This window comes from Cryptomeria japonica, chromosome 3 (genome assembly GCF_030272615.1).
Source record: "Cryptomeria japonica chromosome 3, Sugi_1.0, whole genome shotgun sequence".
Classification (NCBI taxonomy): domain Eukaryota; kingdom Viridiplantae; phylum Streptophyta; class Pinopsida; order Cupressales; family Cupressaceae; genus Cryptomeria; species Cryptomeria japonica.
In genome coordinates, this window is record NC_081407.1 from 676,208,964 (window position 1) to 676,221,475 (window position 12,512).

At 35.1% G+C, this 12,512-nt stretch overlaps 1 non-coding gene across 1 annotated transcript; it reads right to left on the minus strand.

Moving 5' to 3' along the window:
• Window positions 1–314: 314 nt before the first annotated feature.
• Window positions 315–396, minus strand: TRNAS-UGA (transfer RNA serine (anticodon UGA)). Its single transcript has one exon. It is a non-coding gene; the product is annotated as a tRNA-Ser (tRNA).
• Between the last annotated feature and the right edge of the window lie 12,116 nt (window positions 397–12,512).

Consider the following 12,512-nt stretch of genomic DNA (forward strand, 5'->3'; position numbering starts at 1 on the left):
GGTCACAGCATACGTATAGATTGTTTTTGGTGAACAGAGATTTAGAGACTTCAAAGAAATAGAGCCTTTTAAAATAGGTCAACCCATCTTGAAACAATTAAAGCTCACTCTTCTGAAACAAAAATAGAAAAAGCTATCAATAACAAAGCATTGGTTCTGCTTCAAATTCCTTCAATTCCCTCAACAAAGAAAAACTAGAGTTTATTGTTGCAATACCCACCCTCAAAGAGAAGTTTGTCGATTCCATCTTCATAGCAAAGGAATGGACAATGTGTGAAAATTATTTCTTTTCGTTTCAACATATTGCAAGCAGACGTCAACAGCAGGGTTCGAACCTGCGCGGGCGAAGCCCAACAGATTTCAAGTCTGTCTCCTTAACCACTCGGACATATTGACATTTGATATAAATTTTGAATTTGTGTAAATAGTTTTCTGCAATGCAGACACCCCTTATTAACACACACACGAAAGAAGGAACGCTCATTTCATGTGTACGTTGTTCATTCAGGTCGACATTAAAGTTTATTTTGGTAGGTAGATTAGAAGTGCAGTATATGAAATTCTGAGGCTAGAAGAACTAATGGCCACCCTCCCAAAAACGATATAAGCTTCTAACCCAAAAAAATTGTAGCTACCATTATAGAGCTCTTGCAAGGTTTTTGAGCCCTGAATAACATTAGAAAAAACTCCATATTTCATTATTTTTGCATTGTTTTCAACATTCTAGCATGAGGGAAATAATTCCCTTACTCTCCCCACTTTCTCCTCATCTATAAACCATTCATCATTAACCTTACTAACAATCTTGCAGAATATAACGCAGTTGGTATCTATGGATTAGTATGCCACCAATCATAAGCCATCCCATAGATGAAGATAATAATAATGGAAACAAATAATTTAATCAATTTTATATATAGATTAAAAAAACAAGAATAATAGAAGATAGATGAAAACTAAATCAAGTAATCATATAAAAAAGAAAATAAGAATACAAATGTAACACAATAAAAAAATCATTGAAAGATTTCAAGAAAATGTTGGCAAGAGACACTGTTTTGGTGAAGATCAATGCATGATTGATGCTTAGGGGTTGTCATTGATGGCAATTTAGTTCGGTAATGACATCCAGTGTATGCAGATTTGAGTTATTGGAAGACATATTATTCATAAGGCATAAGTTTGGAAGGTGGAACACAGTAACAAGTGGAATGCGCATATCTTGATTTTGGTGATGTAATTTTGGTTGTGGTGATCTAGGCAGTTGATTCAAGGTTCGAGGCAGATTATCTCATGATCCCGATATTCGGTGTTGATTCATGATCAAGATTAAAAGTTCGATATCCGGTAATTTTGTTAGAGCAGAGCTATTTTGGTGTAACATGTGTTACAAAATCTTAGGGTTGATTTCGATGATTAGTTTTGTGTTCGAGGTGATTGGGCCGATGTATGAGAAGCTTATTATCATCATCTTGTTTTGGTATGCATTTGGATTTGTGGACAAGTTAAGACGACTTGGTGATACACGTTTCATGGTTGCGTGTTATGCGGTTTTTGGAAGCCGACATGGTAAAGGATTCTTTTTGTTAGTGCAGTTATATAAGATTGATATGGATGAGCATTTTGATATGTGTTATGAGTGAGAGAAGTCTGTATGAGTAAATTTGCAAGTTTGGTGAATGTGATTGAAAGTTTTTGGTGGTCTGGTGTGTGACAGAGCAAGAAAATAGAGCAGAATGATAAATCAATTGCAGGAGACAATTTGAGCCTAACCGGAACTACATTTTGGCATATGCAGATGCTATACTTCAATTCATTCATTATTGTAATCAATTGTAATAACCTGTAAAGTAGTGAACCTTCATCCGAGTTGTAACCCCTTTGTATTTGAGCAGTGAGCTCTAGGCCATAGTATAATAATATTGTGGGTTCATATCCCACCGTGCTTTTTCCCAAGTTCCAGGTTTTCACGTAAAAATCTTGGTGTTATGGTTGTGTGGTTAATTGCTTTATGTTTCTACATTTCACTTTCATTCTTATGCATCCGGTGGTTTAAGAATCAGGTTAATAAGTTAACAAATTACAAAACATTGATTCACCCCTCCGCCCCCCTCTTAGTGTTCATTAATTCGAACATAAAAAATAAAGTAAATATAAAAATGATGATGTGAGAGAATTCAGTGATTCTAAATATCGACCTTGAAATTATAAATTAGTATAAAAATTGTCATCGATATCAAATTGTTATATTACAACAAAGACTATATTCAGTGATAAACTAATCATCACAATAGTTGAATATAAGAATGAATAGTCATGTTCTAAGGAAATATCTTTTCAAAGTATGCATATTTATAAGGTTGTATAACACTTCTAAGTTTCTGATTAGGCATAAAGTGTATCTTCTACTTCTCTTGTGCACATGTCTTGTAGTTTCATTTAGACAATGACCATTCAAAAACTATTAATATGATAAATTGCATTGCATGAAAAGTTGAATAATGAATATTAAAAATTGGAAAAGAGAAAAAATATATAACATGTGAATTCCTAGTTGTAGCCAAGGTTTTAAAATATACATAGAAAATAAAAATTAATATAAAAAAAATATGTTCTATACCACTTGCTGAAAAATAAATGCAAGCTTCAACTTTAGAGATAGAGAAAATACAGGAAACATTAATGACAAAGTTTCCTTAAAAAGTACTATGGGACATCATTGTTGTTGCACAAAGGATGATAAAAAAAACATTCACCACTTATCCCAAAAAATATTTTCTATCCATTAGTGGTGACATAGGGAATATCCTACAAGTGCCATGTAAGGGTGCATTAGTCACTAATACATTTGGCCTAAAATTCTGACAGAGAAGGTATATTGTGACCAAATTTAATTTTTTTTTGAAAAAATGCCCGAATTCGTTGTTATTGCGACGATAATTCCACATTTGGTTTCGACGAAGAAGGAATTGGCAATGAAATTTGTGTTTTTTGAAAAAAAAGTGCCCGTGTTCGTCAAAATTCCGAGGACCGTGGGAATTACTTAAAAACAAAAACAAAAGAGCAAGTCATTTGATAAATCATTAATCCCGCCTAAACTTCGTCCCGTCGACATCTCGCATCCACAAAGACATTGGGCATTACAAGGAGGGAAACATAATGTTATGGATTGAGGTTGTTGGCATTACAGTAAGAAAGATTGTTGATATTCAATAAGGATATTGAGAAGGTTGTTGAAGATTATTGATATAACTGAAGAAGGATGATAACTATCTTTATAACATTATTTTGTCATTGATGTCAAGAAATTGAATATCTGATTCAGTATGATGTTGCCATATCTTAAGAAGATTGATTAGAAGAGAATTAAGATGTCGGTAAAAGACACAGAAAGAATGTGATGAATAAAGGGAGGAATAATTTATTCAATGGGCAACTATTACCAAGTTAGACAATGATGAGATCATGATGTTTAGATTGTTTTGATATCCTACATATGTTGTTGATTATAAGGTTAATATTATACTATGCAACTGAGCAAGGAACCTAGTTGGTAAACCCTCAGGTTATTGATATCGGTAAATGAAGGCGAAATGTCTACTGAGTAAAGTTTAGTAGTTACCGAGTTACAACCGAGTTATGACAGTGCACATGGGATGGATTAAAGCATTATTTAATAAAGGACAATGATTAGCTAGAAATGTATAAATGATTGGTATGCCGCATATGAAGTTTGTTAAGGATCTATGGCAAAGGAAAATCGACAGAAAGATCTACAGCGCAGATTGAACCGCAATAACCTTATGCAAGTTCCAAGAAGGGAATGCAAGTTCCGAGGTAAGGTAAAACGTTTTCAGATCGAAAGGATACATTGAACCTAGTTAAGTTTGAAGATCTGATGGCTAAGATTGATCATGGGAAATGTGATCAATGAGATTTAGCGGTTAGCAATTGTTTATAAATAAGGAATTGTTGATAAACAATGTATGTGGGCAAGTGTATGCACAGGGATGCTACATAGTGATTACTGAACACATAAGCTTGAAGACCTGTTTGAATAACAGAGTAAAGAGCCCAACAGAGGGACAAGATAAGTCCTATGACTAGATTGTTTTGAGCAAATAAGAATCCGCTTTAGCATTTTAGATGTGAAGTTGCAGATAGATTTTATTACTGTTATTTTGTAAGTGACAGAAAATCTCTTAACCGAGTGGACTTAACAGTCTTATATGTAAACCCTCTAGCAAGGTAACATTCTAAGTGAGTGTGTGAAATCCTTTAACAAGGTCACTTCTAACAAAGTGAATATCTTAACAGATCTGAGGGAAATCCCTTAACCGGGTCACATCTAGCAATGTGTTTGTAATCTTTAACATGATTTGCTTTTAACCGAGCATACTCTAGAAGAGTATATTTCTTAGTGGGTTCGAAATCCCATAGTGGTTTTTACCTATTTGGGTTTCTACGTTAAATTTGGTGTTATGAGTGTTGTTATGATTATGTGTTCTTAAGTTTGCATGTTTAACAGTTTTTGGTTAAGTTGCTGAAGTATAAGTTACCGAGGATGAATTTGTTGATTTTATGGAAGTTTAAGTTTGTATGATTTACCCCCCCCCTCTCATCTTGTTAGCTATTGGCATCTGTACTTTACATCAAGTATCAAAACTAACAATTGGTATCAGAGCTAAGAACTCTGGAAGAAAAAGTTTAAAGGTACTTGAGGCAAAGATCCGAAGATGTATAAAAGGGATGCACCGAAGCTAAACAAGTCAAGTTTCTCCACATGGCAGAAAAGGATGAAACTACATTTATCAGGAATTGGAGAATATGCAACATATTATCCTGAGAATGATTACATTGCACCGAGCACCAACCCTATGACCTTGGAAGAGATTAAAGCAAAGCAAGAACATATTCAAGCTATGATTGAAATAACATCAGCATTGACCGACTCAGAGTTTAATGATCTAGAAGGCTACAATGATGCAAAAGCAATGTGGACTAAGCTCACATCTGTGTATGGAGGTGATGAACATGTTCAAAGAGCAAAAGTAGATAGTCTAAGAGGACAACTTGAATCTATGAGGATGAATGAAGGCGAGAACATAACCCAATATAGTACAAGACTAAAGGAGATTGTCAATCAAATTAAAGGAGCAGGTGGAACTATTGAAGAAAAGGATATAACAAGTAAGTTGTTGAGAACCCTTCTACCAGCTTATGCTATTCAAGTCTCTACAATCAATGAATTGAGATCTGTACCTAACATGCTAGTTTCTTTGGATGCTACTATTGGTAAGCTACATGCATTTGAGTTAAGTAATTTTGATAACAGTGGGTCTTTGGTAAATAAAGTAGAATCTGCATTCAGTTCTTTTCATATTGGTGAATATGATGATTACAATGATAGAATGAGTAAGTACTCTGAAGGAGATCACAATGGAGCAAGTGAAAGATTTCACATGAACATGGAAAAAGTGCACAGACTGTATGAGGAAATCAAGAAGCAAGAAGAATTTGAAGCATTATTAGCCAGAAGGTTACCGAGAGGAAAAGGTAAGTATAAAGGAAAGCTACCTTTAAAATGTTTCAATTGTGATAAAATAGGACATATGGCTTCTATCTGCCCTGACAAAGAATCTAGTGAAAAGAGAGAATACCGAGATAACAGGTAGAAAGATAACCAATACTAAGGACACCAAGACTTTAGAAGGAGAGATAGAAAGACATGTCTAGTAGCAGATGAGGAATCCAATGATGATAAATATGATGAAACTGATACCGAGGAAGTTGTTTATGCGGCTATTAAAGATGGATCTGATGAGGAAAGGTATGAAGAAAAAGCCCTAATATCTCACATAAATAATAATGATTCTTGGATCATAGACAGTGGATGCTCACATCATATGACAGGTGATAAACACAAGTTTGTTAAATTAGAAGACTATGATGGAGGCTATGTAAGATTTGGTAATGATGCACCATGTCTAGTGAAAGGTAAAGGATCTATAACACTTCTTGACAATGCTAAATGTGATGATGTATACTGGGTTGAAGGATTGAAATACAATTTGTTGAGTGTAGCACAGCTAAACAATACAGGATACCAAATAGAATTTCAGAAAGGAATTGCCAAAGTTCATGACAAACATGGAAAGTTAGCTGCTATCGGGACACAAACAAAAGGTAATACATTTCATCTTGACTCAACTCAGAACAAGTGTCTTTATGCAAAGATAGATGATACCTGGTTATGGCATAAAAGGTTTTGTCATGTAAATTTTGATAATCTGATCAAAGTAAGTAAGAAGCACCGAGTAAGAGGTCTACCGAGTCTTGAAAAACCTGAGAATGCTATGTGCCGAGGATGCTAGATGGGTAAGATGACAAGATCAAGCTTTACAAGTAAGTCCTACACTTCTAAAGGAATTTTAGATCTAGTACACACTGATCTTTGTGGTCCTATGAAAGTTCAAAGTTATTATGGTGATAAATATTTCATATTATTTGTGGATGATTACTCAAGGATGATGTCAGTTATGTTTTTAAAAGAAAAATCAGAAGCTTTTCAAATGTTCAAATGGTACAAGGCAAGAGTTGAAAATGAAATAGGAAGACAACTGAAATGTCTTAGATCTGATAGAGGAGGAGAATTCACTTCTGATAAATTTAACCTATATTGCAATGATCATGGTATAAAGAGGCAAGTATCTGCACCGAGAACACCTCAGCAAAATGGGATAGCTAAGAGAAGAAATAGATCAATTGTGGATTGTCCAACAACCTTGATGATAGAAAAGAGGGTACCTCAAACATTTTGGAGAGAAGCAATCAACACTGCAGTTTACACCCTGAACCAAGTTCAACTGAAAAAAGGAACTATGAAGACACCATATGAGATCTGGTATGACAACAAACCTAATGTAAGTTACTTTAAAATCTTTGGAAGTAGATGCTATGTTCACAAAGATGACAGAAATGGAAAGTTTGATCAGAAAAGTGAAGAAGGAACATTTCTTGGTTATTCTTCTAGAAGTAAGGCATTTAAATGTTTGATCAAATCATCTAACAAAATAGTGGAAAGTACAAATGTGAAAATTGATGAATTTACAAAAAGAAATGATGAAGGAAATTCCAAAGAACCAGAATATTATGAAGAATTTGTTTATGTTCAACCGAGAAGTACTATCGAGAATACTGCTGAAGAAAATGAAGATAATGTCTAGCTATCGAGTGATGAAGAAGATCATATAGAACCTACCGAGCCTATATTAGCCAAATATGTCAGAAGACATCATGCATCAAGTCAGATTATAGGAGATAAAGATGATCCAGTGATGACAAGAAACAAACTGAGACATAACACATGTCTGATTTCTAAATTTGAACTGAGAATAGTGAAAGAAGCATTTAACAGTGAAGATTGGGTAAATGCTATGACAGAAGAGATTGATCAAATCAAGAAGAATGACACATGGACACTAATCCCAAGACCAAAGGACAAAAATGTAATCGGTACTAAGTGGATTTTCAGGAACAAGCTAAATGAAAAAGGTGAGGCCATTCGCAACAAAGCAAGACTAGTTTGCAAAGGTTATGCTCAAGAAGAAGGAATAGATTATGGTGTGGATATTTTCTTCTTGAGACACATGGAACTTTGGCCATATGTCTCCTCTCTTGGACACTTGCCCTTTTATGAGCAAAGCTCCTTGACACTTGTCACCATAGAGATGACAAGTGTCTCTTCCTCCAACCTCTTCTCCAACCTCCTCCAATTTTACCCTTGATATCTTCAGACTCAATCTTGACCGTTGATTCCTATCACCTCACCCCTGGCCTTGGAAATCCTATAAATATCCCCCATTTTGGAGCAATAAGGATCCCATCTCATTTAATTTTAGGCATTTTTATTATAGACATTTGCATCTTAGTTTATCATTTGAGCATTGTTATTATAGGCAATTGCATCTTAGATCAATCTTTTATCAATCTCATTTTGTAGCTTAATCATGCACATCATTAGCTTTATTAGTCTCTTGGATCTTGCATCTAGCTTAATCAATCTCATCTACCTTGCATATTATCATTATCATTTTAAATCCTCCATCTAGGTGTAGTCAAGTCACTAGGATTGCTTATCCAGATCTGAGAGAAAATCCACACTCGCATCTCTTAGGAGGCGATAGGTCGCTTTGTCATGGTTCATCCTTGTTTGCTTATTATTTACTAACCATGCTTGTAATGATCTATTGAGTGTTTTGTGTTGCAGCTGCAGGTATCACACTTTACAAAGCACAAAATTTTGGCGCCCACCGTGGGGCCAAAAATCTCATTTTTGGCCTCTTAGCATCATCAAACACGTTTCTGGCCAGAGTGGAATCAAAATCTCGTACGAGTAGCCTTTGCATCTTGTACGACATACTTTTTGCTCTCGTATAAAGGGGTAAAGAGTGTTGTACGACACTATGAACTGTCGTAAGAAATTTATGCTTACTGGTTTTCAAAGAAGATTACATTTCAAGGTTTTATGCTTAATTTGGATTATTACTAATGCTAACCTTGGTCTATTTTTGAGTTTTTCAGCAACCTAATTGGTTTTTGTGTAGGAAGATTGTTGAAGGTTACACTTGTCAAAGCTTCATTTCACCAAAACACATCATGACTACTAATGCATCTATTTTGCAGGTTGCCTAGGAGGACTCAACCAAACTTTATGTCTTCTTTAAATTTTCTAGGCAAACTTAGTTTTTCTAAAGGGAATGAACAGTCATGTATTATGTGTTTTGATGATAGGTGAGTATGCTCTCACCTTTCTTAGGTGATCAGAAAGATAGACTCATCCTTTGCTTTCAATAGTGCTTATCTTTAGCGGGCCTGCCCTCCCGAGGAGCTAATAACTCTAAGCCATTAAGGCCGATGAGAGGGGAATGACCCAAGTGGGAACGACTAATGCCAAGTACTCCAACTCACTATAAAATAAATGTGATTGATGAAAATTAAGTCAATGATAAAGCTTGGGAATAACTCTCCTCTGTACCTTCAGGTATATCAAACCTTGGTTCTCAAGGCTGAGAGACCTCTTAATTGAGTTTATACCCCGACGCGCCGAACGGATCCCTTACTAGTTACAATTAAATTAGAAGCTACCCAATTCACCTCCGAAAGGGAGATAATCTTTGTGCGAGAGATAGTAACTCTCCTAAGACACTTGCCATATCGTGCCCCCATTAGCGTTTGGAGTCGGATAATACGGCGTTGAGAATCCATTGCGTGAGACTCAACGACCGTATTCTGATTAGCTATTGGGTGTGTACCTAAGCTTGCAAGAAAAGGTTTTCTCTCTCAGCCAACTTCCTTAGGTAGCGCAATATGCTTGAGGTCACTTATCATATCGCATTTTTGTTGTGTCTTCATCCCTGAAACAAGAAAATCAAACATCTAAAAATGGAAAACAAAAGAAAAACATTACTCCATTTATCAAAAATCACTCCAAACAAAATTTTTGACTCCGCTATCTTCAGTTGTGCGAGTTTACCAGTTTGTCGTACGAGGTATTTAGTTTGTCATCTGACTTGGTGGGAATTGTCGTACGATTCTGCTAATCTGTCATATGAGCTATCTAATCTGTCGTCCAGTGTAGAGGGAATTGTTGTATGAGTCTGTTTGATAGAGAAATTTGTGTTATCCTTTGTCATTTGTTTTAGTGGGAAAGCTCATACGAGTTTAAGCTTCTGTCGTGCTAGAATTCAGGATTGTCGTCCTGTCCTGCCTAAATTAGCATCCAGAGTAGCATAGGGTGTCATACAAATTTTTGTTTTTATCAATCCAGAACTATTTTCTTACATGTCTGCCTAATCAATTTATAGTGAGCATAAATGTCTGATTTTTGTCATTCTGTTCTTAGATTGTCTCCTTGCTTTGTTCAATCAAATTATCATCTATCAAATCAGATTCTAGAAGTAAACACCTCAAGATTTTCAACAAGTTCAAGATCTAAACATATCAAAGTGTATTATCACCTTATTTGATAAACTAGTCACTCTAAACATAGTTTCTCATCAGGATCAATCATCCTCTATCACGAAACTACAACGCTTGGTCAGAATCACCTTGTCCCACATCATAGGATATATCGTTCCTATTGGACTTGGTTTTATCAAAATCACCATCATTGCACTCCAAAACCGAAGATCGAAAAACTTACAAACTTTTAAATACTTGAATCACCTTTTCGTGTCATATCACTTTATTGAATTTGCATCGACAGTTGATCACTTATAAAACAACTTTTGGACAACTAAATCCTAGCACAATATCTAACACATGTGTATGCCCGTTTTAACCAGAGCTCAGAGACAAAAAATCACAGAGACGAAAACTGAAATATTGGAAATAACTAAAGAGCATAGAACCATGAAACATGAAGATGAAATACAAGTTGAAGGAGAAATAACATAACAACATGTCAGAGACATCAAAAAAGATCCCCAATTCGATAAATTTATGAAGAAAATATTGGAGGGAGACAAAGAAAAATATTTCCTAATGTTAGCAAAATTTGGTGCTACACTCCCCCAAGATTTTGATGTGAACAAATTGATACAAAAGAAAAGTGACCCTACCCCTAATAAAGAACAATATGAGGATATTTTTGGTCTCAAAATGAATGACACGTCAATTCCTAGTAACACCAGAACCAATGAGGAAGCTTACATGCCCAAAAGAGATGAAGTAGAAATTCTAAATAGCGTTCAATCCAATGAAGATACAAGAAGAGGTAGAGATGATACAAGAAGAGATCCAAATCCTCCTAGAATGCAAAATCATGTTTATGCAAGAACAAATCATGTTGATAATCATATCACAACTCTCATACAACAAATACAAACACTACAAACACAAATTCAAGATATGCAGAGAGGGAATGTTAGAAGATACTCACTTCAAGAAATCCGTCCCTATCCATTTGACAGAAATCTAAACATGATACCATTTCATATGGGTTGTGAAACTCCTAGATACAAAAAATATGATGGAAGCACTGACCCTCAAGATCATATACGAGAATTTTGCACAATGAGTATGGAGTTTTCCCATGAGGATACCTACTTGATGAGATTATTTCCAAAAAGATTAACCGGACTAGCTATGGAATGGTTCTCCAAACTTCCACCTAGAATCAAATCGTTCTCAGAATTGGTGGATAAGTTTGTTTCACAATACTTTTACAACATACAACATGAAGTAACAATGCTAGACCTATGTAATACCAAACAAAAGAGTGGAGAACCTTTCATGACATTTTTACAATGATGGAGATGGTTAGCTTCCTGATATCGTTGTACAGTGCCATAGTGTGAAAAAATGGACATATTCATCGACAACCTAAATGATCAAATGAGTTTTCATCTAAAAATGCAAGGAAATCAAAATTTTGGAAAGATGATTGATAATGGAATCAGAATGGAGGAAGCCATGATAAAGAAAGGTGAATAGAAAATATACAAAGACAAAGTTCATCCTCCTAACAACACTAAAAACAAACACAACGATAAGCCAAAGTTTTGGAATAGAAATCATAATTTCATCAACGATGGAATAGTGGATAACAACAATTTGAAACCAAAACAACTAGTTTTTAATTTATCTCATCACTCAGCAATGGCTCAACAAAACAATCATCACCAAAAAGCAACTATCAAAAATTTATTTCGAAGGCAATTTACGAACATTGGTGAACCCCTTGGATCCACACTAAAGACACTTCTCGCAAACAAATTGATTTCTTTACCAGAAGAAAGGAACTACAAACCTCAAGTAAAACCACCTTGGTGGAATGATAACCATTATTGCGATTTCCATCGAAACAAGGGACATCACATAGATAATTGTCAGCAGTTGAAACATGTCATCCAAGATTTGTTTGATAATGGAGTAATAACCGTGGATGAACATACAACAAACGAATCTCATACAACTTTTAAAAATCTGCTTCCAAACTATGAGAAAGGTGAATAATCAACAACAAATAATGGTAAGGGTAAAGCAAAGGTAAATTACGCTCATACATATGATAATGTGGTAAATGTGATTGTAGTTAAAGAAAAGAAAAATCAAGAAGCTGCTCATGCTATCACAAGAAGCAAAGCTAAAGTTGTTTTTTTGGGTCTTACAACAAACATGTCATCCACTACAAAACAATATAATCTAGAGGATCAATTACAGAAAACACCCGCTCAAATATCCATCTTGGAACTTTTAAAGCTTTCACTTGCACACAAAGAAATTCTAGAAAGAGCATTAGTAGATACAACAGTGTCTAAAGATCTGGATATAGATCAATTCCAAACCATGGTGGGACACCTCACAACCCTTGACTGCTTATCATTCACCAAAGAAGATGACATGTCCTTGCAACATCCCCATAATGCTCCCTTGCATATCGAAGTAATCATTCATAAGACGCGAGTTAAACGTGTTCTAATAAATGGAGGAGCTAGCTTAAAAATTTG